Here is a 26,697-nt window from a genome sequence, read left to right on the forward strand (position 1 = left end):
CGGACAGATGGATATCGCTAGATCGACTCCAATTGTCCTGAAACTGATTTGGTGCAACGAGGCACGTGTGAAATGATATATACCCTCTCTAGCCATATGACTGAGGGTATAATAAAAGAGCATAAATATCTCTAATTTTCGCTCATCAAGTAGCTATTTTGGAAAATCGTGCTTAAATGTACTAAATATTTATTTTAAGGGAACGGGGAAATCTAAAAATTATCAATTTTACGCATCAGTCACATTATGTCAACTATTTTGGAAAATCGCACTAAAAGCATACCAAAATTACCAAAACTATTTTCCATTCTACGAAGTTCAAGTATGAAATTTCGTAGTTGACCATAATATCCACATCAATTTTTTTATAATTTTTAATTTCTTAAAAAAAAAACAAAAACACGTGACCGACATGCATTGCAAACATTTCCACCTACCTGTTCGCCGCTTTCAGCAAATTGCCTACGTACCCAAAGTAAATTCCAGTGTTCTGTCCCTTCGGTCGGTGAATTGTGGTGTGTAATTATCGGATTATCCTACATTCTTCACACATAAAACGCGCATGCGGAAGCGGAAATCTGCAATTGCAATTTAATGGATTTTCTCCTCATACGATTCACATCATCCGAAAAAAGAAGAAAATTCACTTTTGTGGTCAAAGGAAAAAAAATCTCTTCTGAAATGGAAACTCTGAAAAATAAAAACAAAAATTAAAAAAGGAAAATAAAAAAGTTAGGCATGAGAAAATCTTTTGTTTGGACACACACATGAATGGAGGAAAAGAATCCTCTTCAAGGAGCAACAATTGCAATTAAAACCACATAAAAGGACGAAAATATTTTTCCGCATTACGGCACCTTAAAAAAATAAATGCCGATAAATGTGGAAGGATGTAAACATGGATTTTTAAAAACAACAACAACAGTACAACATTACAAAAAAATACAACAAAAATATTCCATAATACTTGTAATTTTGTGTATAATTACATAATCGAAAAATGCCGGATTAGTCGGATAAAAATCCTTTGTAACTTTACCTGACAAATGAAAATGTGGCCGTTTTTTGACAGCATTGTTGTCCGAAGGAGCTTCAAGTGGCTACAATGTACGAAGTTAAGACTTCTTTTGACAAATTAGCCCGGACTCGAAGTGACCACTGTCATTGAGATTGCCTGAGTTTGACTCAAACCACGAAATTCAAAAGAAAGCACCCGACCACAGGACTAACCCAGGAGCACAGGCGAACGGACGACAAAACCACTAACAAGAGGTGACAAATTGATGGTGTTAAAGCTCATTAAGCCAAACAACAAATTGTCGGACACGGTTAAGCTTAAAATGGGATTATCAGGGCGGTCACAATAGGCACCAATTATCATGTTTGACAAGGGCTGGATGTTTGGCAGTATTGTATTGGATTTGAAATGGTAAACAACGAATGAAGAAGGAGCTACAGAATAATTTGGTATTGGACCCAAGGAAAGGATATATAAAAATTCACCTCGGAGCCCAAGGCTGGGCTCAAGAAATTTTCTATATAAAATCTCCGCTTGGAGCCCAAGGCTGGGCTCAAGAATTTTTCTACAGAAAGTACCCCTTAGAGCCATCCATCTAGAACATCCTCCTTGGAGCCCAAGGCTGGGCTCAAGACATTTTCTATAGAAAATCTCCGCTTAGAGCCCAAGGCTGGGCTCAAGAAATTTTCTATAGAAAATCTCCGCTTGGAGCCCAGGGCTGGGCTCAAGAAATTTTCTATAGAAAATCTCCGCTTGGAGCCCAGGGCTGGGCTCAAGAAATTTTCTATAGAAAATCTCCGCTTGGAGCCCAGGGCTGGGCTCAAGAAATTTTCTATAGAAAATCTCCGCTTGGAGCCCAGGGCTGGGCTCAAGAAATTTTCTATAGAAAATCTCCGCTTGGAGCCCAAGGCTGGGCTCAAGAAATTTTCTATAGAAAATCTCCGCTTGGAGCCAAAGGCTGGGCTCAAGAAATTTTCTATAGAAAATCTCCGCTTGGAGCCCAAGGCTGGGCTCAAGAAATTTTCTATAGAAAATCTCCGCTTGGAGCCCAAGGCTGGGCTCAAGAAATTTTCTATAGAAAATGCTACTTGGAGCCCAAGGATGGGCTCAAGAAATTTTCTATAGAAAATGCTACTTGGAGCCCAAGGATGGGCTCAAGAAATTTTCTATAGAAAATGCCACTTGGAGCCCAAGGCTGGGCTCAAGAAATTTTCTATAGAAAATGCCACTTGGAGCCCAAGGCTGGGCTCAAGAAATTTTCTATAGAAAATGCCACTTGGAGCCCAAGGCTGGGCTCAAGAAATTTTCTATAGAAAATGCCACTTGGAGCCCAAGGCTGGGCTTAAGAAATTTTCTATAGAAAATGCCACTTGCAGCCCAAGGCTGGGCTCAAGAAATTTTCTATAGAAAATCCCAAGGCCGGACTCAAGAAATTTTCTATAGAAAATCTCCGTTTGGAGCCCATGGCTGGGCTCAAGAAATTTTCTATAGAAAATCCCACTTGGAGCCCAAGGCTGGGCTCAAGAAATTTTCTATAGAAAATCCCAAGGCCGGACTCAAGAAATTTTCTATAGAAAATCTCCGTTTGGAGCCCAAGGCTGGGCTCAAGAAATTTTCTATAGAAAATGCCACTTGGAGCCCAAGGCTGGGCTCAAGAAATTTTCTATAGAAAATGCCACTTGGAGCCCAAGGCTGGGCTCAAGAAATTTTCTATAGAAAATCCCAAGGCTGGGCTCAAGAAATTTTCTATAGAAAATGCCACTTGCAGCCCAAGGCTGGGCTCAAGAAATTTTCTATAGAAAATGCCACTTGCAGCCCAAGGCTGGGCTCAAGAAATTTTCTATAGAAAATGCCACTTGCAGCCCAAGGCTGGGCTCAAGAAATTTTCTATAGAAAATCCCAAGGCTGGGCTCAAGAAATTTTCTATAGAAAATCTCCGTTTGGAGCCCATGGCTGGGCTCAAGAAATTTTCTATAGAAAATCTCCGTTTGGAGCCCAAGGCTGGGCTCAAGAAATTTTCTATAGAAAATCCCACTTGGAGCCCAAGGCTGGGCTCAAGAAATTTTCTATAGAAAATCCCACTTGGAGCCCAAGGCTGGGCTCAAGAAATTTTCTATAGAAAATCCCACTTGGAGCCCAAGGCTGGGCTCAAGAAATTTTCTATAGAAAATCCCACTTGGAGCCCAAGGCTGGGCTCAAGAAATTTTCTATAGAAAATCCCACTTGGAGCCCAAGGCTGGGCTCAAGAAATTTTCTATAGAAAATCCCACTTGGAGCCCAAGGCTGGGCTCAAGAAATTTTCTATAGAAAATCCCACTTGGAGCCCAAGGCTGGGCTCAAGAAATTTTCTATAGAAAATCCCACTTGGAGCCCAAGGCTGGGCTCAAGAAATTTTCTATAGAAAATCCCACTTGGAGCCCAAGGCTGGGCTCAAGAAATTTTCTATAGAAAATCCCAAGGCTGCGCTCAAGAAATTTTCTATAGAAAATCTCCGTTTGGAGCCCATGGCTGGGCTCAAGAAATTTTCTATAGAAAATCTCCGCTTAGAGCCCAAGGCTGGGCTCAAGAAATTTTCTATAGAAAATCCCACTTGGAGCCCAAGGCTGGGCTCAAGAAATTTTCTATAGAAAATCCCACTTGGAGCCCGAGGCTGGGCTCAAGAAATTTTCTATAGAAAATCCCACTTGGAGCCCAAGGCTGGGCTGAAGAAATTTTCTATAGAAAATCCCACTTGGAGCCCAAGGCTGGGCTGAAGAAATTTTTTTATAGAAAATCCCACTTGGAGCCCAAGGCTGGGCTCAAGAAATTTTCTATAGAAAATCTCACATGGAGCCCAAGGCTGGGCTCAAGAAATTTTCTATAGAAAATCCCACATGGAGCCCAAGGCTGGGCTCAAGAAATTTTCTATAGAAAATCCCACATGGAGCCCAAGGCTGGGCTCAAGAAATTTTCTATAGAAAATGCCACTTGGAGCCCAAGGCTGGGCTCAAGAAATTTTCTACAGAAAATGCCACTTGGAGCCCAAGGCTGGGCTCAAGAAATTTTCTATAGAAAATGCCACTTGGAGCCCAAGGCTGGGCTCAAGAAATTTTCTATAGAAAATCCCACTTGGAGCCCAAGGCTGGGATCAAGAAATTTTCTATAGAAAATCCCACTTGGAGCCCAAGGCTGGGCTCAAGAAATTTTCTATAGAAAATCCCACTTGGAGCCCAAGGCTGGGCTCAAGAAATTTTCTATAGAAAATCCCACTTGGAGCCCAAGGCTGGGCTCAAGAAATTTTCTATAGAAAATGCCACTTGGAGCCCAAGGCTGGGCTCAAGAAATTTTCTATAGAAAATGCCACTTGGAGCCCAAGGCTGGGCTCAAGAAATTTTCTATAGAAAATGCCACTTGGAGCCCAAGGCTGGGCTCAAGAAATTTTCTATAGAAAATGCCACTTGGAGCCCAAGGCTGGGCTCAAGAAATTTTCTATAGAAAATGCCACTTGGAGCCCAAGGCTGGGCTCAAGAAATTTTCTATAGAAAATGCCACTTGGAGCCCAAGGCTGGGCTCAAGAAATTTTCTATAGAAAATGCCACTTGGAGCCCAAGGCTGGGCTCAAGAAATTTTCTATAGAAAATGCCACTTGGAGCCCAAGGCTGGGCTCAAGAAATTTTCTATAGAAAATGCCACTTGGAGCCCAAGGCTGGGCTCAAAAATTTTCGAGCGGTAGCGGGATTTTTAGAAACTAGACCTTTTTTGAAATTTCGTTTTAAGTATGCTATACCTGTAGGGCTTTGTCAAACAATGTTGCTTTTTTGACAGTATTTAATAGCCCTCCCGGCAAAGGGTAGCTGTGGCAAAGCCAACCCGAGAAAAAAAAACATTATAGCCAGAAGTTATCACGTGAATAAACTAAAATTGTGACCAAACAGAAAAACATGCCAAATTTAATAAGCATCTGGGGAGGATGCATTCACGGAGCGTCAGTCAGCATCCGATTCGGATGGCAGTAACAAATTCACATTTCACAGGAAAACATGGAGTGCAGCAGTTGTCACCAGTGGCAGCTTCTTCATCAGATGGTGCATTTTGGTTTCTAAGCTAATTGACATCCGTTCGATTGGTTTGTTTGCCCAAAATGCGCTACTTATTCGGTAGAGGGGGACACAGTCAAGAGCACCTGCATCCAGGTGGTAAATATCATTATATATATTTTATTTTTCTACACTTTTGCTGTCCTGTTGATCTTCCTTCCATCGGTCGGTAGGTTGCATTCGTAATCGCTGCATAATATATTCGTGATCTGTTTTATCTCATCTCACTTGGGTTCTGCTGGCGGAGGATGTCTTCCCCTCATTTGGATAATTGACAAATTGACCAGTCACGCTTTTTTTCGACAACAAAAAGGGAATTGGGTTCAGTTGTGTTTTTTTCGGTCTGACATTTGTTGTTGCACATCGATGGCAGGTTCACTGCTTCGCCGTGATAAGGGTTACCTCACAACACCATCGCACACACAAAGACACCACTTAACAAGGCATTATTCTTAAAAGAAGTGACAATTTGCGATAACCCAAAGCGTAGCGTGTCGACCACAGATCGGCGTGTAATTGGTGTGAAGAAGAATTATCGCAAAATTGATTGTAAAGAACTAATTTAACAAGAGATTCAATACGTTGCGTATTGAAGTGGTCGTTGCCGAATTTTGGCAGTGGAAAAGGTTTAGGTGTTTTTAGTGTAACCGTAACAAATTTGTTATTCTTCGAAATGAATATCTTCGAAATGCTCGTTACGAAAAGAAAAACCTATATCAGTACATGTGAAAATATTGAAAATAGTTTTCAGAATTGGATATTGATTAAATTCAAAATAAGAACAAGTAAAGAAGTAAACGAAAACATGGACCTACATAGGCAACTTTTGTCATAAGCCATCAAATACGAAACTTTGAAAAAAATCCGGTGAAAAATGTAGCTAAAATCATCAAGGGCTATACGAAGACCTGGACCTGCTTAGACAATTTCCTGTCACAGGCTGTAGTACCTATTAGGAACTTCAAATATCAAAAAATTTCGGCGAATATTATCAAAATAACGAATATAGGGAGCCTATACGTGGACCTGCATATACTATTTTTTGCCATAGGCTGTAGTAAACATTACGAATTCAAAATACGAAATTTGAAACAACTGCGGTGAATAATGTTTCTATAATCTCAAAATATCGAATATCGGGGATCTATATAGACATCTCTCTTTCAGAGGGTAAAGTGCTTAGAAAGAACTTTTAGTACGGATTTTTGGACAATTCCATTGGAAAATGTAGCTAAAATCATCAAATTAACCAATATAGGGAGGTACCGTTATGTGGGGTCTATAAGATATCGTGGGCCGATCTTCGAACTTGACCTGCCTGCAGACAAAAGACAGATCGGTGCAAAATTGTAGCTTTCTATCTTTATTCGTGGTTTTGAAACAATATGCAAAAAAGTAACAGTCGGTTTTGCCGACAGATGTATACCATCATCCAATGTTCTGTTATGATTATTAAAATTGTCGACCCTCGTATCGGACCTATACACATCTGCTAGAAATATTACTTATTACTTCGTTCACTTTATATGAAATATGTGACAATTTAAAGAACATTTTATAATGCGCGTGAGGTACGAGATATAGTCGGCCGAAGTATTCCCTTTTCATAGGTATGGGCAAAATTAGAGAGAAAAACGAATATTTAAATCAAATTTTAAGCGAAATCATAAATTCCATATTTATCTCAAGTTTCTGGTTAAGAGAAATATTTAGATATAGCAAGTTGTAAAGAATCGCTAAGTTGCTTAGCAATTTGTGACAGGTAAAAATATTGAAAATTGTGTCACTTTGTGGGCGAGGTACCAGAAAGGGTTCACAGATATATAACATCATCACAGCAGATCTTGTGTTAGCAAAAATGTTCGTATGTGTGGAATTAGAAGAGAGCCTGATGCTTATTTATCTTACTTTGGGGGTTTGATTTCTCAAAATCTTGTACCCTATGTGGGGGAGGTACCCAATGGTCCGATCTCTACCATCTTTATAACAGATCTTGTGTTGATGGAAATATTGAGACGTGCCAAGTCTGAATGTAAGCGAATGTTATTTCGAGTTTTATGAGCTTCATGGATATTCAAAATTTAGACCGTTTGTGGGAGAGGTACCAGAAGGGGTTGACCTATATCTCTCATCTTCACAAAAGATCTTGTGTTAGTAGAAATAATGGAATGTGTCAAATATAAAGTAAACCTGATGCTTATTTCGGTTTTTATAAACGTTTGGGTTATTCAAAATTTTGATCTTTGTGGGGGAGGTACCAGAAGGAACGGTCCGATTTCTATCGCCTTTATATCAGATGCTGTGTTGATAGAAATATACAGATGTGCCGAGTCTAAATGAAATCGGATGTTTATTTCGCTTTTTATGAGCTTAATGAATATTCCAAATTTGGACCGATTTATTCCATCTTAACACCAGACCTTAGGTTAACAAAACTATTGGGATGTGTGAAATTTGAAGACAATCGGACTCTTACATCACATTTTAGAAGAGTTGTAATTATTCGAAATTTTGACCCTTTGTGAGGGAGGGTCAGATTTGCAAAGATAGAGCAAAATCGGATTATCGTTTCAATTTTTTTTTTCAAAATATATATATTTTTTGAAAATTTCGACCTTTTGTGGGGGAGGTACCAGAAGGAGTGTACCGATATTGCCCATCTCCGAACTCGATCTAAGTTTGACAAAAATAATACGATGTACCAAGTTTGAATTGACTCGGATATTCTCTTCGAGAGTTATCGTGCGCACCAGCCAGGCAGACAGACGTACGGACATCGCTAGATCGGATTTGGTCCAAAGAGACCTAGAATCTAAAGCCGTTATTTCGACTAGACACGTTTTGACCGTATCAGATGATATATACCCTCTTTAGCCATATGGCTGTGGGTATAAAAATAAATAATCAAAGGCTATAGCCATGTGGGACCAACCATGTGATACTCTACAACACTACAATATGTTGGAAGCCCCCTTATGTCCAAATCCATTTTGGAAGATTTTTGAAATAATGTCATAGTCCTAATGTCCCTTTCATAATTCTTTTTTCATGCATAATGTGAAAATTTAGTTTTATTTTGGTCCATTTGAACCCCTAAATGTACATCTTCAAAAAACAATAGACTTTAATTCTGACTCTAACCCTATCCATTGTAAAATTTCGTGAGGATCGGACGATAACACATAGTGTTGCGGGGTGCAGAAAAACGTTAGAAAATATTGAATGTGAAAGCGTAAGTAATATTTTAAAGCAATTTTCTTAGATTTTATCCATCCGAATTGCTGAGAATTGTGAAAATCAGTCCAGCGGTTCTTGATTTAAGAGCAGAATAACTAAGATATATTGCTTTTACATATATATTGCACCTATTTTGCTATATATCCGATATTTTGGCTATCAGCATCACTGTAATGTTCAGAAGAGTCATTAATGTATTTATGATTTGTGCGGCATTAAAAATATTCGTGGTTTAGTGGACATTTTCGTATTTTTTAATATAAAAGTTATGGTTTATTTTACCCCCGATCAACACCCAAATTGGGAAAAGCCTACCCAGCCCTAAACTCCAACCCCATTTAAAATTCCGTCGATTGGTTTATAATTGCAATTGCAACAGCAATATTAGGAACATTTTTTGTTTTTGGTCCATTTCAACCCCTAAGTATTTTGCGATCATCTCCAAAAACAATAGGCTTATATTCTGATCCTATCTCCACCACCATTATCAATTTCGTGAGGATCGGGCCATAATTGCGACCTGTAGCGTGATTACAAATTAACATGGACAGACGGACGAACGGAGCTAGATCGACTCAGCTCGGCGAGATAGAAAGATCCATATATAGTTTTTTTATGTCGGGGACCAATATTTCGAGGTGTTACATAATTTTTGGCCCAATCAATCTTAATATGTAAATTATTTCGCCTGGCTATGAATTATATTAAATTTCTTTCTCGTCGTATGTCAAATCTTCTTACCTTTCAAAAATGTATCGCAAAATTAACTTGTAATTCAACAACATTCTACACTTTGGGAGTCAAGCGATTTGTAGTAAATCACTTGGAAAATCACCGAGGGCTAGCTGTTGTTGCACGCTGATCGCCAACTCTCTCTCTCCCTTCCTTGTTGCTTTTCGCTTCTTTTTTTTTCTTTGTCGTTTTTTGGTTATTTAACCTTCTTAAAGGTGATACAATTTCGCACATTAATACTTAATTACTCGAATAATTGGGGCCAACGGATTAAATTCTCCTGTGGCAGGGAATGACTTGATGTCGTCGAAGGCGACGACGACGACTCATTCCATCCATCAACCGGTGGAAGAGTAGAGTCTGTCTATGTGAAAAAAAAAACACTTGTGGGATCTGACAAAAAATGAAATGGCATACACAAAAAAAAAACGAGTGACAAGACATGTTAAAGAAAAAAACCCTGACGAAATCAATGCTCAGGTGAAAGACAACAGGACAGAACATGGCTCAAGTAGGCGACACATCGACCAACACCACAAACATTCACTTACTGCAGCAGCAACAACAACCTCAACAATATTGAGAGCGAAAAAAGTCATGTCAGTTATTGCATAAAGCTACTTGTCCTTTGAGTACTTCTACTCGTCATGGTGGTGGTTAGTTGCTGGCAAATATTGATGTATGGAGCCACCCTTGAAGCTGTAGCTAAATCGTCGTAATACAGTTTTAAGTTCAGTTATGAGCGAAGCAATAAAATGAATATTTTATGCAACATCAACCGAGCGCAGATCACCTCATCATTCAGTTTCACATTAATTCATTCTTGTCTTTCTTTGTGGGGATAAGTGCTAAGTTTAGTGCTGCTACATGGTCCAAATTAAAGAAGATGCACGAGGACCGTATAATAAGTTAAAAATATTCTTCAAAACTTTCAATCTTCTTCAAAAATTCCCCTTTAATACAAGTTTCTAAAATTCACTTTTTAAAAATGTTCTTTAAAAAAACAGATTTGAAAAATATTCTTCAAATTACAATTTACAAATTTTAATGCCGTTTTTCTTAAACCGAAATACTCGTAGACTATGAAAGTCAACGGTTGAACCTCTGCAAGTCCTCAAAAAGATATTCTTTATTCATCTGATATTCTATATTTTATATGCTATAAAATATCCCTTAAAAATCAATTATGGTTTTTAAAGGAAACATATCTCAGCCAGTTCTTGAAAAATTCTAAGAAATAAAATAATATTTAAAAAAATTCTGCAAAAAAATCCAAATTTGGAGGTCAACATTCTTTGAAAAAATATTTTTTAGAAATCCACCCTTGTGTCCTTAAACATATCCAAATTTTCAGCTTTACTAGTCCTTGACAATATTTTTTGTAAAAAATACAACATTGGTAGGTGGGCGGTCCTTGAATAATACTCCTTAAAATCAATTGTTGTAGCATTTCTAAAAAAAAAAAAATCTTAAAAAATTGTTGGTTGAATCTCAGCAAATCCAGGTTTCAAAATAAATGTTTAATAAGTCTTCGTGTGAAAAACTCATTAATATTTAAAAGTTTCGAGACTCTGCTAGTAATTTTATGTTCACTCATTACTTTGGAATAAAGTAGGGCCATTAGACCCCTTTTAAACGTTTAGTCGCATTTTAATCACAAGCAGTGGGTGAATTCGTTCCTCGGCTCTGCATTTTAAGCTTCAAGGGTACTGAAAGGTTTCTCCTCTTTCTATGACAGTTCCATGATAAAATGAAGGTTTATGATGGTGTATTGTTAATAGGTACTGGTGCCAAAATTTAGTTCATAAACCCTTTATTTGACAATGACCTCGAGCTAAAGCCATTGCAATTCCAAAAAGTGCAAGAATTTACACCGCAACACAACACCGAAAGAAAATAGACTCAAAAGAGCTAAAGAGTTGCTTCGCTTGGCCGAAAGTTTTTATGGGAGAATACAATCATACACGCTATGATTATAATTATAATTTAAAGTTCAAAGGACTAAATATGACGAAGCATTTGTATCTTATAAATTCGGACTTGTATTGCCCATTTGGTGCACAATTAATTTGAAATCTGCTAAAAATATATATGGGAGCTATATCCAAATCTGAACCGATCTCGATAAAATTTGGCAAAGATATTTCTGAGCTGTATTTGATATTTCTCAGAATATCGTTGTTACGGAGTGCATATTACGGCTGTGGGTAACAAATACAACAAGTCGGATGAATAATATATATGGAAGCTATAGCTATATCTGAACCGATCTTCACCAAATTTGACATACTAGCTTCTAGACTCAATTCGGTCGTAAGTGCCAAATTCCATCGCATTTGGACAAATATTAGACGTTTGGTGCACAATAAAATTAAATCGGACGAAGTTATATATGGGAGCTATATCCAAATCTGAACCTATCTCGATAAAATTTAGCAAATGTATTTCTGAACTGTATTTGATATATTTCCCCAAATATTTGTTGCTGCATAGTGCACATTACGGCGGCGGTGGACAAAAATAACAAATCGGATGAACAATATATATGGGAGCTATAGCTATATCTGAACCGATTTCGATCAAATTTGGCATACTTTTTCAGGTCAAATCTGATCGTACGTGCAAAATTCCATACTATTCGGACTGATATTACACGTTTGGTGCACAATATAAGGCAAATTTGAACGATTATCTCCAATTTCAATAGGGTTCGTCCTTGGGCCAAACAAATGATTTGTGCAAAATTTCATCTGGATAGGGCAATAGAGGGGAACTGTACTTTGTTTACAAAAATACATGGACAGACGGACGGACATGCATAAATCGACTCAGAATGTGATTCTATGCAGATCATCAAAAGGAACTATGGGTCTATCTCTTTTCCTTTTTCCTGTTAGAAACAAATGCACAAAGACATAATACCCTGACCACCTTGTGGTGTAGCTAAAGAGTTGCTTCGCTTGGCCGAAAGTGGTGAACTGCCGAATTTGGTTTTCTCCGATGAGAAAACATTCGTTGTCCAGCAGTTTGTAAACAAATGATCGTGTTTAGTTGCCAAAGAATTCAAGCGCCTCCGCTCGAATAATTCGACAGAACAAATGCCGAATATTATCGCGAAACTGTTCTGGAGGTTATATTGAAGCAGACCTTGGACATTCCAACAGGACTCAGCACGCGCCACCCAAGAATGGTTACAAAATGAGATTCCTCGCATCATTTCCAGCGCACAATGGCCACCAAAACCTCCGGATAGCAATCCGTTGGACTATTGTATCTGGAGTGTTTTAGAAAGCAAGGTTGGCACCAAAAAAATACCAAAAAAATTGGCCGTTTGAAGGCCATAATTCGAGCTAAAGGTGACCAATTTAAAATTTAATGCTATTTCCGACTTTTTTTCTTTCATTGAATAAAATTTTAAAAAAAAATGTAAAAAATTTGGCGTTTGACTTTGTTGCAGTTTTTATCTCACCCTGCAGGGCCCGCATTCTACCAATTGAAGCATTTGAGGCACAGAAACTCCCCACACATACATTGAAAAGCCGATGTATCCAAACGTGTCACTGTTTGGTGGGGATTTTCGTGCAGAGGCATAAGTCATTTCTCGGAGGCCATTTTATATTCGAGCAAGAGCGGCTGTTACATTAATGGGCCATGGTGAATAAATTTTTGATCAAGAAATTTAAAAGGAGGCAAAATTTGTTTTCAACAGGAACGTGTTACCTGCCGCGCAGCCGAAGCTAAAACTCGAATTTAAAAACAGAAACAATATATGTCTGAGCCAGTAGGAGGTCTCAAAACTTTAATAAATTGGGCACATTTTTGAAATGTTTTACATATTTCGACCAACCTCTCGTGAGGCTGCAGATATTTCCCAACAGGTTTAGGCCCACGCATAGAACGGTTTAATCGAACCTGGCGCCGCATATTTGCACATAGATATATAATCTCTTTGATGATCATCAAAAATTGTTGTCCGGAGAAATCGTTTTATACCCTTCACCATAATATGTAGGGTATATTAAGATTATCATTCCGTTTGTAATATCTCGAAATATATGTTTTACACCCCATATTTTTGTGACCAGAATAGAATTCTATGTCGATTTAACGATGACCGTCCGTCTGTAAAAACCACATTTGCTTCCGAACGAATTTATGTGGGTTGATAAAATTTTACTGACATGTGTGTTTCGTCAGCAGGGATTTTGGTATTGGAAATGAGTCCACGTTTAGGTATAGCCATCATATAACTATTTTGACGATTTATCATTTCGTATTTGAAGTTCGCAATAGGTACTACAACCTATGACAGAAAATTGTCTATACAGGTTCAGGCCTTCGTATATCCCTCATATAACGGTACCTCCCTATATTCGGTATTTTCATGATTTTAGGGACACTAAATTTCGGATTTGAGGTTCGTAAAGGGTACTTCAGCTTATGACAGAAAATTGTCTATGCAGGTCCAGGTCTTCGTATAGCCCCCATACAACGGTACCTCCCTCTATTTGGTATTTATATGATTTTAATAAATGCATATGTAAGTTCAAGTCATCGTAGCCCCCATATAACAGTACCTCATTATATTCGGTATTTTGATGGTTTTAGATACATTGTTCACAGCAATTATTTCAAATTTCGTATTTAAAATTCCCAATCAGGTCCAGGTCTTCATATATCCCCCATATAACGGTGCCTCCCTGTAGTAAGTGTTTTGCTGATCTAGCTACATTATTCTCCGGAATTGTTTCAAATTTCGTATTTGCACTTCGTAATGGGTATTACAGCCTGTAACAGAATATTGCCTATGCCGGTCCACGACTTCATATAGGCCACAAAATACCGCTAACTCCCTATATTCGGCATTTTAAAGATTTAAAAAAAATGGTGGAGGGTATTCAAAATTCGGCCTGGCTGCTGCTGTCTTCGTAGAATGCCTGCAGTCTGACTTATGGTGAACTATTTTGTATTCATATTTCTCACATTGTCATTTTTATACGGCCCTCTTTCATCAGTTCTATAAAATAAATTCTGTCCTTTACAGTAATTTGTCAAGTATTTTTCACACGAATTTTTTTGTTCTTCATAATTTAAGATTCTCTGTCAAAATATTCTCATTTTGAAACCAAAAAAAGCGCCTCAAAAATTTTGAGATTTTTTAGATGATGAGAATATTCAATGATGACGAGAAGATAATAATCAAGAGAAAGAGATGATCATATTAATAACACAACCGAAAATTTGGGACAGACATCATTGTCCGAATTCCTTACTCTATATTCTAAATATTAAAGTCATCAACCTAAGCGAATGCCTCTGCCTGCCCAGCCAGCGATGGAGAAGAATATGATACGATTTTGTTTGTTGTCTGTGACATGACAAGATGAAAAAAAAAAAAAAACAAAAGAGCTCAAATTTGGGGACATCGAAACAAATATGACGAAGCTGAACATTGTGTTGCAGCCAAAAAGCAATTTAACACACAATTAAAATATCGGACAGAGGAGATCTGTGGCTTTTTGTCCTTTGGCAGCAAGTTAAATGCCACCAAATCTGAGTTTAGAGGGCAGGAGTAGATATTTTTGGGGAATGGAAATACAGGGCCTTTTTTGAAATAACTGGCTTGTAACCAACTTCAGACTGCTGTCATTTCTAAGCCACTCACCCGACAGCTGTTAAAATTATTCCTGTGACAGCTCATTATATTGTTTACAAGGGTACAAAAGCGAATTTTCCAGAAAAAAATTTATTCGTGATAGAATTCAAGCGTGATAGTGCGATTTCTTTATATTTGGCTGGAAAACTACAAGTGGCTATCATTAGAGCACTCCAGCATTTAAATGTGAATAAATCTTTTGTGTCTCGTACCATCGCTCGTTACCGTGATAATTGTAGCGTAGGCCGACGTCAAGTGGAAGTGGACGGAAGAAAACGGTTCGAAAAGTGAAGAAGCGACTTGATCGAAACCCTTATCGCAGTGGCCGAAAAATGGCTCGTGAGCTGAATATATCGCAATATTCCATTCGGCAAATATTGAAAAATGAGCTAGGGTTAAAGCCATTGAAATTCCAGAAAGTGCAAGACTTACAGCGCAATAGAAAGAAAATAGACTCAAAAGAGCTAAAGTAAGTGGGAACTGTCGAATTTGGTTTTCTCCGATTAGAAAATATTTCTTGTCCAGCAGTTTGTAAACAAAGAAAATGATCGTGTTTACTTGCCAAAGAGGTCAGCTGAAAATGTGCACCTTCGGTTGGCCACCAGAACTCAAGCGCCCGCCATGGTGATGGTGTGGACCGCCATAACAGCCGATGGTCGCTCTCCGCTCGTATTAATCGGCCGTGGCATCAGAATAAATGCCGAATATTATCGCGAAAATATTCTGGAGGGTGTACTAAAGCATTGGGCACGCAAACATTTTGGCCGCAGACCTTGGACATTCCAACAGGACTCAGCACCATCGCACTCAGCACACGCCACCCAAGAATGGTTATTAAATGAAGTTCCTCGCTTCATTTCCAGCGAACAATGGCCACAAAAGTCTCCACTAAAAATACTAAAGTGTCGATTACCTCAAGCAAGCGCTTCGCCGGAAATGGGCCAAAATACCGCAGAGCAACATTCGGGCAGCATGTGACATTTTCATTGGCCGTTTTTAAGGCCATAATTCGTGCCAAAGGTGACCAATTCGAACAAATCTACACTCATTCCAAAATTTGATGCTATTTCCGATATTTTTTGCTTTCACTCAATAAAATTTAAAAAAAAACAGTTAAAAAGCAGGGCCGAACTTTGAATGCCCATTTGGAACGAATTTGGAAATTTTCAAAAATTAAAATCCTTGAAAAATTCTGTTAATATTTTAAAAATACCGAATATAGCCGTGGAACTTCATAGGCATTGTTTGTCATAAGCCATTACCATATTCAAATTCGAAATTTGAAATAAACGGTGAATAATGTAGCTAAAATCATCAAAATATCGTATATAGGGAGGTTCCGTTATATCGGAGCTGTGGGAAGACCTGGACCAGAATTTGCTGTCATAGGCTGTAGCATCCATTATGAACTTGAAATATGACATCTCAAGCAATTTTGGGTGGGTATTGTACCCAAACTCGTCAAAATACGGAATATAGGGAGGTACTTATATATGGGCCTATACGAAGACCTGGACCTGCATAGGCAATTTTCTGTCACGGACTGTAGTTCCCATTACGAACTTCAAATGTCAAATTTAAAACAATTCCGGTGAATAATGTCGCTAAAATCATCAAAATACCGAATATCGGGAGGTACCGTTATGTGGGGGCTATATGAAAACGTGGACCTACATGGCCCATTTACGAACTTAACCTGCCTACTGGAAAAATAAACATTTGTGCAAAATTTTAGCCTTCTATTTTAATTCGTTTGAAAGATATCGTGATTACAACAGACAGACAGACAGCCAAGACAGATCAAGAATATATATATATATATATATATATATATATATATATATATATATATATATATATATATATATATATATATATATATATATATATATATATATATATATATATATATATATATATCTGACATGAGTATTTCGAGAACTTACAAACGGAAGGACAAAGTTAATATAGCCTCCATAGTATGGTGGAGGGTATAAAAATATAAAAATTATGGTGTTTGAGTTTGTTGGAGTTTTTTATCTCACCCTGTAAACCCAATTTCGTGGGCCCCTCAAGGGCCCCCCAATCTGCACAACTGATATCAATCGCTTACTGATTTTTAGCTTTCGCAACTATTCGCATTATAGTGAATAACAATGACACATACATGCGTATATTAAGACCTTCCTTCGAACATGTCAAAAATGAACGGTGAACGATGGAACGTCGTTCGGTGCCCAATTACATGCAACAAATGAGCTGGAAAACTATATCAAATGACCCAAGCAATGGTGGCACGGCTACAGCAGCGGCAGAAGCAGAAGCAGCAAAAAAACTGTTACAGCAGCAGCAAAAGCTAAATATTTTTTTAAGGTAAACAAATCACTGGCTTAAATCAAACTAAAAAGTCGGCAGCAGAGAAGGCAAACAAAAAACCCCGAGCAGCAGCACCAGGACTTAGGCCATCGTTTTGATGTGTGGCAATTTCATTGCGTGTGGCAATTTCATTTAAAAAATTCTCCAAGATCCCTCCTAAGACTTGTTCATCTTTGTTATGCTATGTTGTTGCTGTTGTTGTTTTCTTGTCAGGGTGATAATTTGATGCCTTAGTTTTGCAACAAAAGACAACAACAATGTCTGTATTGTTATTGTTGTCGTAGATGGTAGTAGTCGTCTTCGTGGTGAATTTATTCAAAAATAAGGATTACCAAGATTTAACCCATGAAAGAGAAAAAAATCAGAGCAACCAAAGTCAGGGAATAGTTATGCAGATCTTATTTTACGCTACAGTCAACATATGCGACTTGTCTTTAGTATATCAGCTGCAAAGACAGAATCTAATATATTTGCGACGTCCAGCATCAGAGATATATGTATTAACTCAGATGTTAGACGTCGAAAATAAATTGTTGTTGTCTAAAAATAAATTCCGTTGGGAATTTGTAATAAATTGTCAATATCGGCTCAAATTGTATCTAGGCCCCGGCAGAAGGTAAAAGAAAGGGTTAATTCGAATTTGAATTTTTTTAATGAAGCCTATTTTGTATACCTTCAGCCATATGGCTACAGAGGGTATATACCGTTTGATGCCATGACGTGCCTCATCGAAATAACGATTTTAGACCCTTGGTCTCTTCGAACGAAATTCGTTTCAGGACAGTTGGAGTCAACCTAGCGATGTCCGTCCGTCCGCCTGTCTCTCTGACTGGTGCGCACTATAACTTTCGAAGGGACTATCCGATTGGGCCGATTTATCAAACATAGATCGAGTTTGGAAATGGACAATATCGGTCCACTGATTCTGGTACCTCCCCCACAAAATATCGAAATTTTCCAAAAAAAGGACATTCCGATTTTGCTCCAACTTTGTAAATCCTAATATGTGCAACTGTACTCGATCAGGTGCGAAAATGTACAATATCGGTCCACTCCATCAAGTACCTCCCCCTCCTACTCCCCTGGTGCTACGCAGTGGAAGCAGATCCAAACCTGCCAGAATGCTGCTCTGAGAACTGCGACAGGGTGCCTTCTCATGACACCAGTGGACCATCTACATGAGAAGGCGAAAATCCTTCCCTTACGTCAGCATAATCATATGGTTTCGTTGCAGTACCTGCTTGGGTATTACCCTGAGAGTCATCCCAACCATCATATGGTGGATACAACTCTCCCACCCAGGCGTGTCAGAAAGGACATACACGATCTAGAGAGGGAGGTCCAATGCTATAAGAGAACCTCTAGATCAGGAAGCCTATCAGGCAGGTTTTATTCTGCAGTTATAGAATGAATGCCGTCCTCGGAGTCCACCCCCATCTATTGCAGCTGAAGAACGCTAGCTGCCTAGATAAACCAGGGTAGGTTTGGCGCAATTACGTTTAGGATGGTGTAGTCGTCTCAATTCGTATTGAGTACGAATTGACGAAGATGTACGTGACGTCTGCCCGGCGTGTGATACAGGCCCGCACAATACGCTGCACCTTCTTAAATGCACAGCCAAATCTACCCAACTCACTCCAGAAGATCTCTGGCTACAGGCCATTAAAGTAGCCGAATTTTTAAACCTGGAGCTTGAACCTGATTAGCAGAATGCAAACACATACATGTACTACTGCTACAACAACAACAATAAATGTGATGTAAGAGTTCGATTATCTTCAAATTACACACATCACAATATTTTTGTTAACCCAAGGTCTGGGGTGAAGATGGATATATCGGTCCACTCCTTCTGGTCAAAACATTGAATATCCATAAAGCTCATAAAACGCGAAATTAACATCCGATTCCATTCAGACTTGCCACATCTCAATATTTCCATTAACACAAAATCAGTTATAAAGATGGTAGAAATCGGACAATTGCACCACAAAGGGTCAAAGTTTTGAATAACCAAATCGATTATAGAATCCGAAAAAATCCTGTTCTCTTCACACATGTCATTGTTTCTACTAACACAGGATGTGATGTGAAGATGGAATATATCGGCCTACTCCTTCTGGTACCTCCCACACAAAGTGGTTAAAATTTTGAATATCCTTGATGCTCATAAAATGCGAAATTAACATCTCATTATGCCCATCAACACAAGACCTGTTATAAAGATGGTAGAGATCGGGCCATTCTTTTTGGTACCTCCCCGACAAAGGGTCAAAGAATTGAATAACCAAATCGATTATAAAATCCAAAATAAGCATCCGTTTCTCTTCATATTTCACACAACCCATTATTTCTACTAACAGGATCTGCTGGGAAGATGGAATATATTGGCCCATTCCCTCTTGTACCCACAAAGGTTCAAAATTTTAAATACCCTTGAAGCTAATAAAATACGAAACCAACATCCGATTCCATTCAGACTTGGCACATCTCAATATTGCCATCAATACAAGATCTTTTATAAAGTTGGTAGAGATCGGATCATTTCTTATGGCACCTCCCCACATAGGGTTCAAGAATAACAAAACGCTCAAAGAAGACGAAAAAAAGCATCTAACTCTCTTTAAATTGCACCAATTCAAACATTTTTGCTAACACAAGATCTGTTGAGAAAATTATATATATTTGCGAACCCCTTGTGGTACCTCACCCACAAAGGGTCACAATTTTCAATACTTTTATCGATCATAACTTGATATATCTAAAAAATTCTCTCAACTATAAATCCGGTATGAGTGTGGAATTTAAAGAAATTATGACTTCGTATAAAATTGGAAATGTTCGATTCCCTTTAAATTTTGCACGTACCAATATTTTTATCTGTATTAGATGAAGTCAAATATTTCGGTACCTCACATATATTTCCCCATTTTCCAAAAATTTGCAGATATCTCATATAAAGTATAGGAAGTAAACGATATAGTTCAAATATGGCACGTTGTAATTTTTATATCAGACTTAGGTCAGATACGAATTGGACAATATTAACCAACTGCTTCGGAACCTCCTCCATAGAGGGTCAACAATTAAAATAATCATAACTCAAGGCTGGGGATGTTCATATGTCGGCAAAACCGAGTGATACTACAGGGGGAGATTAAAAAACTGTAACCAACTTCAGACTGCTGTCATTTCAAAGCCACTCGTCCGACAGCTGTTAAAATTATTCCACTGACAGCTCATTATATTGTTTACAAGCGTACAAAAGCATTTTGGTGAGAATTTTCCAGAAAAAAAGCTATTCGTGATGGAATTCAAGCGTGACAGGGTGATTTCTTTATATTTGGCTGGGGAATCACAAGTGACTATCGTTAGAGCGCTCCAGCATTTAAATGTGAATAAATCTTTTGTGTCTCGTACCATCGCTCGTCACCGTGATACTGATACTGGTAGCGTAGCCCGACGTCAAGGAAGTGGACGGAAGAAAATAAAAACATCAGCAGAAATGGTTCGAAAAGTAAAGAAGCGACTTGATCGAAAACTCGTGAGCTGAACATATCGCAATATTCCATTCGGCAAATATTGAAAAATGAGCTCGAGTTAAAGCCATCGAAATTACAAAAAATGCAAGAACTTACACCGCAACAGAAAGAAAATAGACTCAAAGAGAGCTAAAGAGTTGCTTCGCTTGGCGGAACGTGGTGAACTGCCGAATTTGATTTTCTCCGATGAGCAAACATTCGTTGTCCAGCAGTTTGTAAACAAACAAAATGAGCGTGTTTACTTGTCAAAGAGGTCAACTAAATGTGCACCTTCGGTTGGCCACCAGAACTCAAGTGCCGGCCGTGGTAATGGTGTTGGCCGCCATAACAGTCGATAGTCGCTCTCCGCTCGTATTAATCAAAATAGATGCCGAATATTATCGCGAAAATATTCTGGAGGGCACGCAAACATTTGACCGCGACTATGGACATTCCTACAGGACGCAGCACCATCGCATTCAGCACGCGCCATCCAAAATTGGTTATAAAATGAGGTTCCTCGCTTATCCAAAATATCCGGATACCAATCCATTGGACTATTGTGTCTGGAGTATTTTGGAAAGCAAGATTGGCACTTAAAAATACCAAAGTGTCGATCACCACAAGCAAGCCCTTCGCCGGGAATGGGCCAAAATACCGCAGAGCAACATTCGGGCAGCGTGTGACGGTTTCATTGTCCGTTTGAAGGCCATAATTCGTGCCAAAGGTGACCAATTCAAACAAATCTAAACTTATTCTAAAAACCCTCAACTGCGAGAAGCACAAAGACGGCCTAAGACTATTAAAGAGAGAAGATGTCAACAGGGCAGGGTATGAATCCATCGACCTCAACCGTATGGATTTATACAATATGGTTAGGGCTTATGGATGTAAGCTTAGAGATTAGTTTTCTAATTAAAATTAATATCGACATTAGAATTTAGGAATAATTTAAAGAACCAGTTCAAAAGACAGAAAGATGGGTTTTTATTATGAATCGAAGTACTAGAGACTATAGCCAGCCTTAGGACGCATTGAACCCGAAGTGAACTACAAAGGATTAATGATATTAAACATTGATAAGTAACTGTCAATCCGCTAAAATGACTTAAGCCCAAATAAGGATTTATGAAATAGTGAGGTAATGTAAAAAAGGCCACAAAAATTTGAATAAAAGCTAATTTTAATTTTTTTAATAAAATATTATTTTTTGTTTATTTTTTTTCATAGCAGTAGGCTTTAGGAGTTCCTAAACAAATTTGTACAGCCGATCTATTTTTCCATTTTTGCTCAAATTTTGGTTTAAAACCGATAAGATCTCTCACGTTACAATTCATACCACACAACCAATCACACTCCCCAACCTATGTAGTGCCCCACAAGATATTGTTACGGAATTGTTAACATGAAACGCTTTCACTTTACCTTCGATGAACGGTAAATCTTCTGCTCTTCAATAACATTGGGAAGGCCGAGTGATGTAAAGCATCCATCCATCCATCCATCCATCAGTTGAGGCACTTAAAATCACAGCGTCAACAATTTAAAGTTCATTACCTTCGGCAGCTTCTCTGTTGGCGCTAAGCATATTCTTTGCTCCTTTTTATCTTCTTCCACAACGAACGGTAGGCGGACATACGGACAGATAGCGTGAGATATTTGTTCTTAAAACTGTAAATTAGTCAAAAGTAGCCAAGTCGACCAGTAAGCCATCCTTTATCCAACGATGAAAAAATGAGCCCCCTGAGAAGAAAATAAAAAAAAATTCGTTTTTAATTAGTTCAACAAAATAATAATTTGATAGTGTGGGGGCATGTAAATGATAAAGGGGCAGTGACAATATGTGTGCGAGTGTGTGTGTGTGTGTGCATAATATTCTACGAACATGAACTTGGACAAGATGCAAATTATCCCCAAAATAAGAATGAGCAAAAAACGGAGATCGCAAGGTTCTTAACCACCCACACTGCAGCCACGACAGTTTCAATTTCAATCAGCTTTTTTTCGAAGTTTGATGAAATCATTGGAAACTGCATGAAATAGCAGTACAAGAAATATACCTACACTGATAATAAATAAACACTATCCACAGAATAAAAAAGCCTGAAGATTTTTTATGAGGAGTTTTCTATTCACAGGGCGATCTTCTATTGGTAGAAAATACCTCAAAGGATTTTTGTATATGTAGAAGCTTCTCACTGGACTTCAACACATATAAGCCTCTCAAAAAAGACTTCTAGACGTAAAAGCCCTTCAAAGGGTCTTCTATACGTAGTATCCCCTGAAAGTATCTTTAAGGAGCCCTCTGACGTTGAAGTTCTTCAAATAGTGCTCCTCTAGAGGTCCTTTACAGCTAAAAGTTCCTTAATGGGATCTTAAGGGGTCTTCTATATATAGGGTCCTCCCAAGGCGTCTTCTATAAGTAGAAGCCCTTTCAAAAGGACTTCTAAACGTAGAGGCATCTCAAGATGGCCTACAGACGTAGGAGCCTCTCATGGAGACTTATAGACTTAAAATATGTCAAATATGTCACAAATAGCTTTGTGCCCCTCAGGGGGTCTGCTACACTTAGTCTTCTTAAAATAGAAGCCTCTAATAGTCCTCTTGACGTAAAGCCTCTCGGGGGTTCTTCTAGACGAGGAAAACCTTGAGGGGTCTGCTGAAGGACTTTTATTTGTAGAAAGCCTTCTGACGTTCCTCTATTTGTATAATAACCTTTGACGATTTCTAAAAATAGAAGCCTCGAATGGTGCTCTAGACGTAAAACCACTCAGGGGTTCTTCTAGACGAGGAAAACCTTGAGGGGTCTGCTGAAGGACTTCTATTTGTAGAAACCCTTCTGACGTTCCTATGTTTGACGGTTTCTAAAAATAAAAGCCTCTTATGGTGATCTAGACGTAAAAGCACACAGGGGTTCTTTTAGACGTAGAAGCCCCTTGAGGGGTCTGCAGAAGGACTTCTATTTATAGAAACCCTTCTATTTGTATAAGACCCTTTGACGGTTTCCTATCTGTAGAAGGCATTCTGAACGCCTTCTACCTAAAGAGGACCTCATAACGTCTTCTATCTTTAGGAGACCTCCTGACGATCCTCTATACGCCGAAGACCTCCTGACGGCCATGAGTTTGTCGTGGACCTCGTGATGGTTCTCTTTCTATAGAATACCTCTCGACGGTCTTACATCTCTGGAAGAACTCCAGCAGATCGTCAGTTTATTGGGGACCTCATGATTGTCTCCTATCTATAGAAGACCTCTTTCTTTAAAATACCCTCTTATGGTCTTCTTTCTGTAGAATTACTTGTAGAAGACTTTCTACCGGTCTTTACAAGGATGCCACATAACTCTCTTCTATTTGTCGAGAACCTCTTGATGGACTTCTATCATGGACTTTTGTCCGCAGAAGACCTCTCGACGGTCTGCAGAAGACCTCCCGACGGTCTTCTCTTTGTAGAATACCTCCTCAAGGTTATATTTTTGTAGAGACTTCTTGACGGTCTTCCATCTGAGGGCCTTCTTTCTGTCAAGGTCTCCTGCCGATCTTTCAGTTTTAGAAGATCTCCTGAACGTCTTCTTTTTGCAGAAGACCTTCTGGCGGTTTTCTTTCTTTAGAAGACCTCCTGAAGGTCTTCTCTCTGCAGAAGATCTATTGACTGTCTTCTCTCTATCGAGGACCTCCTTAGAGTCTTCTCTCTGTAGAATACTTCATTACCCCGAGAGAAGGCTCTAACTCTGTATAGAAGACCTCCTTATGGACCCCAATCTGTAGAAGACCTCCAAACGGGCTTCTTTCTGTAGAAGACCTCCTGGCGGTCTTCTCTCTGAAAAAAACCTTCTAACGGTCTTTTTTTCTTTAAAAAGCCTTTCTTCTTTTTTCTTTAAAAGCCTTCTCTTTGTAAAAGATCTTCTGACGGTCTTTCTCTGTAGAAGACTTTCTGACGGACTATTCTCTGTAGAAAACCTCCTGAAGGTCTTCTATCTGTAGAAGACCCAATTGACTGTCGTCTATCTATCTAGGTCCTCCTTAGAGCCTTCTCTCTGTAGAATACTTCCTTACCCTCCGGACTGTCTTCTTTTTGTAGAAGACCTATTGGCGGTCTTATCTCTGTAAAAAACCTTCTGATGGTCTTCCTGACGTTCTTCTATCTATCGAGGGCCTACTGAAAACCTTCTCTCTGTAGAAGACCTCCTGGCGGTCTTCTTTCCGTAAAAAACCTTCTAACGGTCTTTTTTCTTTAAAAAGCCTTCCTTCGATTTTCTTTAAAAGCCTTCTCTTTGTAAAAGATCATCTGACTGCCTTTCTCTGTAGAAGACCTTCTGACGGTCTATTCTCTGTAAAAAAAACCTTCTGACGGTCTTCTCTGTTTAGAAGACCTATTGACTGTCTTCCTTCTATCGAGTGATTCCCTATTCCCTTCTCTCTGTAGAAGACCTAATAACGTACCCCAATCTGTTTATTGAAGGTCTTCTTCAGACCACTCCCAATTTCGCTCAGTGTATCTTTTCTTTCTTCTGGTCCCAAAAAGAAAGTGCAAAACCCAATGCAGCCTTGCAATTTTTTTTCATCTCCGTCTACTGGAGATGTAGACATCACCCAATATTGGCGTCTTGTCTGCATAGGAAAAAAATGTCAGAAATGATGCTCCTGCTAACGGTTTGTAATTGGATCCTTATGACAAAACTTAATCAGTGCACTTTTTTCGGAGGAGCATTGTTGCTGCTATTTTTGGTTGTGTGGTGGTCTCTTTCGGTGGGTTGTTTACTTTGAAGTTTAGTTTTCGCATTGATGCTGCGTAGAAAATACGGATCGTGGACCTCCAAGTTGAGCGCATATCTCATTGCAATTCGTATCGCATTGCAGCGACGACGCATCAAATTTTGTCTGGTCTCTGACATTTCAGCGATCATCAGCTTTGATCTAAATTCCCTAATTGAGGTTGGCAAAAAAGGAGCAAAACGGCACAAAGCAAATAGCAAGGACCAGCCTTTCTGTTCCGGATTGGTTAAATGCTCATTATTGCCTCTAATTAGTTTGTTAATCCATGCCGCAGCAATTGATCCCTTCCTCCACTAATCTCTACTTCCTATCTGCCGTTTTTGGACTACTAGCCGTTGGAAATAAACAAAACAACAAATAATTTTGTAGAAGAGAGACAAATTTGTTGGTCACTTGAACTAAAATAAGAGTAATTGGTTGTGCTGTTGTTGTTGCCTCCAGAGCAGAGAAAGAGTTTTCTTGTTACCTGACCACCAAGAAGACCTCACAGATTGTCCTGGCGTATTTTTTGTTTTTTGTTTTGTAGTTGGGACATTCTACTGGCTAGGCAATTGCTTGCGGTGGGCGTAGCCATCAGTGATTTGGTGTCACTAATTACCGGGTTTGTGTTTGAGTTTTACGCCATCCCACTTCGTGGTGCTGTCAGAGTAGTTTACAACTTAATTACCAATCACGCCAAAAAAACGAATTCGGCATCGATTGTTTTCGTCTTGCAATCACAGAGGACCACACAACGTGTTGGAACTATTGGAACTGACATTGACTGAGTGGAGTAATCAAAGGGGAGTTTTATAGTTGGGCAATATCACATTTTCAAATCGGACAAATATCAAAGGTTAAATTGCAGAAAATTGTCTCCCACCAGAAGTAAAAAAATCCAAAATTACGAATTTTGCACCAATTAGAAAACAGAAATTTACCACACTTACAGGTTGCGAAAAAAACTGCAACAAAATCAAAAGCCATAATTTCTAATTTTTTTAATTCTGTTGAAAGAAAGCAAAAAATGTCGGAAATAGCATCAAATTTCAGAGAATAAGTTTAGATTTGTTCGAATTGGTCACCTTTGGCACGACTTATGGCCTTCAAAGGGCCAATGAAACATCACACGCAGCCCGAATGTTGCTCTGCGGTATTTTGGCCCATTCCCGGCGAAGCGCTTGCTTGAGGTGATCGACACTTTGGTATTTTTTAGTGCCAACCTTGCTTTCCAAAATACTCCAGACACTCCAATACTCCAACGGATTGGTATCTGGAGATTTTGGTGGCCTTTATGCGCTAGAAATGAAGCGAGGAACCTCATTTT

The 26,697-nt window shown here is 38.8% G+C and overlaps 1 long non-coding RNA gene across 1 annotated transcript in view; it reads right to left on the reverse strand.

Moving 5' to 3' along the window:
• Positions 1-450: 450 nt before the first annotated feature.
• LOC131801438 (uncharacterized) overlaps positions 451-26,697 on the reverse strand; it is a 48,260-nt gene continuing 22,013 nt past the window's right edge. Inside the window, exons 2-3 of the long non-coding RNA XR_009341826.1 lie at positions 22,042-22,359; positions 451-690 (exon numbers count right to left, since the gene is read on the reverse strand). This is a non-coding gene — a long non-coding RNA (uncharacterized LOC131801438). The remainder of the gene's footprint in view (positions 691-22,041; positions 22,360-26,697) is intronic.

Source organism: Musca domestica, unplaced genomic scaffold (assembly GCF_030504385.1).
Source record: "Musca domestica strain aabys unplaced genomic scaffold, Musca_domestica.polishedcontigs.V.1.1 1, whole genome shotgun sequence".
NCBI classification, from domain to species: Eukaryota; Metazoa; Arthropoda; class Insecta; order Diptera; family Muscidae; genus Musca; species Musca domestica.